We start from the raw sequence: 2,787 nt of genomic DNA on the forward strand, positions 1-2,787 counted from the left end.
CAGTCCTCTTCCTCGGGAAGCTCTGTGGTTGCTGCAGTCACCTTGCCCTTATTTTGGGAGTGCTGAACCAAGATCACGTTTCTATTCTAATCAGGCCCCTCTGGATATCTTCTCCCAAGCCCTCTTACCCCACCTCACGCTTCCCAACCCGTCCCCAGCCCTGACTCTGCTTTCATCCTGGTGGCCTTAACTGCAGTGGAGGCAGAACTTCTGATCATTCCAGGTAGAAGAGCTTCATCTAGCCCTGTAACTGAGCCTGTACCACGATGCTTGCTGTGCTGCCTGCCCAAGCAAACTGGGCTGTGAGGGCAGCAGGCCTGGCCTGGAAGGTGGAGCTGCTGACAGGTGCAAGGGGCCACTCGGACTCGCAGCCCCTGCTCTAGAGATGTCTTGTAATATAGGCTGTATGTCATGAATAAACATCCAACCTCCTGCCTGTGGTCCGAGTAGCCAGGTTCCATGCCCTGAACGATTTTAGCTCCTACCCGTCTTGCGGCTGCCCCGCCTGGCGTGTGAACCTGGAGCTTCTGTACAGATGAGAGACCCTGCTCCTCTCCACCCCAACACGTAGTCACGCTCAGACCTAACGGCTGCCAGAGGCTGCTGGCTGGGCTCGAGGGAGGAGCGTGCCTGCAGGGAGAAAGCATCCCGCCCCTTTGGAGCCAGCGGGCCCCTCCCATTGGGAAGAGCTGACCCTTCTGCGCATGCGGGGCTGGCCACACCCCTGGCGGTCATTGGCTGCAGGGGAGCGCCCAGCTGCATCCTGGGAAATGGAGTTCCCAATTGGCACCTAGCGACCAGGTCCTGGGGGCAGGGAGAAGTGGCCCTGCCTCCTGCGGGAGGCCCCGCCCCCCCTCAGGCAAACAGATTGGGACGCCTCGGTGTGTGCCTTTCTTCATTGCAATTGCGCCGGCGGTCGCCGGGTGTCGCGTGTCCCCTCGGGACCGTTTCGAGCGCCGAGGGGCACTTCTGGGTTCAGCGTGTTGACGGGTCGGAGTGAGCCATCACTGAGGCTGTACTGGGGCTCGCACCGAGGCCGGTGCTGACCGGGGTTGGTTCGGGCGCTGGCGTCGGGGCCATGGCCAGGCTAGCGGCGGCGAGCTTGGCCACAGTCCCACTTTCGTGCGGTCCTGCAGTCGCGCCTTCACAGGGGCTTGCAACCTGGTCTGTCTGTGGGGCCCACCTGGCGCCCAGGCTTTCGGCGGGGCTGCAGCGGCTGGGCCAGGTCGGACTGGAGACGGACCCGCGGGCTACAGTGGCCTCCTGCGCTGTGCTGGAGGTGGCGGGCACGCTCACCGAGGCACGGGCCGTGGCCGGAGATGGCATCGAGCCTCCGAAAACATGTGCGTGGCTGGAGGGCAGCAGTGGCGAGGGTGAGGGAAACGCAGCACGTTGCATCACAGTGAGGCTGCTTGGCGCCGAGAGGCTCCGGTGCCCGGGAGTGGGTCGGGGTCAGCCAGTCCTCTGAGCCACCCCCTTCCCAGGAGCCACCCCTGTGGGCTCCTTCGATGCAGGTTACTACATATCGCTCCCCACGTATCTTCCATATCCAGAGGAGCTTAAAACTGCTGGTGAGTCCTACCTGATAAAGTGGGCATCAGACCACATTCTCACGCTCAAGCCCAAGGGGATGAGAGAAAGATGCCAGGATTTCAGTGACAGGAGCAAGCACTGATGCCACAGGAGTACAGAGTAAACTCCATAAACGTTGGTTTTCAGTAGCCTGCCCAGTGCTGGGAGGATCTACTTTAGGGGCTGGCCAGGCCCCTCCAGCCAGGAGTTTTGGCCTCTTACAACCCCAATGGCCTCCGTGGCTGTGATACCCTGGATTCCTTGGATGTCAGGCCAGAACTGACCTTGCCTGGCATCTTGAGGGTGAGCAGATGTTGGCCTTCTGATGAAGGTGCCTGTTTCAGCCAGAACTAGGGCTACTGTCTGTGATTGGACACAGGGTCCAGCGGAGCATTTAGCACTGACCTCTCCAGAACTTCCCTCCGGCCCTGTGGTGCTACACTCCCCTAGTTTTCCTCAAATTTACTATTTTCTGCTGGTCCTCTTCCTAAATTCTCTTTCTACTCTGCCACTCCTCCTGGGTATGTTTATCTGTGGCCACAGCTACAGCTAAGCTGCTATGGCCCAACTCCTCCAGCCCAGTTCTCTTTCCTGAGTCCAAAAGTGTGTGTGGGGGGTGTAGGGGGTGAGATCATGTCTCTCCTTAAAAATCCCCCAGTGGTGCCCTGTCCCAAGGCTCCTCAAACAAGATGCTCCACACTGGCCTCTGCTCTCTACTTTCCTTCAATCCCCACCCCCCTCTGTTCTAAACCCACACCCGACTGTTATGCACCCTTTAGCCCCCCCCCCCCCCCCCCCGCGGTAAGCAGGAAGTTGAATCGAACCAAGAGAGGAGGGAGGAAACGCCGCGGGAGGGGGAGGAGAGAAGGGGCGGGGGGGCAGGGCGGCAATGCGCTTGCCGGTAGCCAGAACAAAAAAAAGAGGAAGGGGGAGAAAGAGGAACCAAAATAAACAAACAACGAAGTGCGGACCCAAAAACAGAAAAAGAAAGGGGGGCGAAAATCGAGAAGAAGTATATAAAAGATTATTAATAATAAAGATAGGACAGGAGCAAAAAAGAGGGAGAAATAAATAATTCAATTTACATATAGTATTATAGTGAGGACGAGGTGGGATACAGATTTAATGGAGTAAAAAATAAAATAAAAAAGACGGAGAGGCGGGTGGAGGATAATAGGTAGAAGGAGGGAAGAGTAAGGCAACAGAACTTAGAGA

The 2,787-nt window shown here is 57.6% G+C and overlaps 1 protein-coding gene across 2 annotated transcripts in view; it reads left to right on the forward strand.

The window, feature by feature from the left end:
• RNF40 (ring finger protein 40) overlaps nucleotides 1–433 on the forward strand; it is a 12,226-nt gene extending 11,793 nt beyond the window's left edge. For both annotated transcript variants that reach the window (XM_023744804.1, XM_023744805.1), the window contains exon 21: nucleotides 95–433. The gene's annotated coding sequence lies outside the window, so the exon portion shown is untranslated. The remainder of the gene's footprint in view (nucleotides 1–94) is intronic.
• Nucleotides 434–2,787: the final 2,354 nt, after the last annotated feature.

This window comes from Myotis lucifugus, unplaced genomic scaffold (assembly GCF_000147115.1).
Source record: "Myotis lucifugus unplaced genomic scaffold, Myoluc2.0 scaffold_486, whole genome shotgun sequence".
Lineage (NCBI taxonomy): Eukaryota > Metazoa > Chordata > Mammalia > Chiroptera > Vespertilionidae > Myotis > Myotis lucifugus.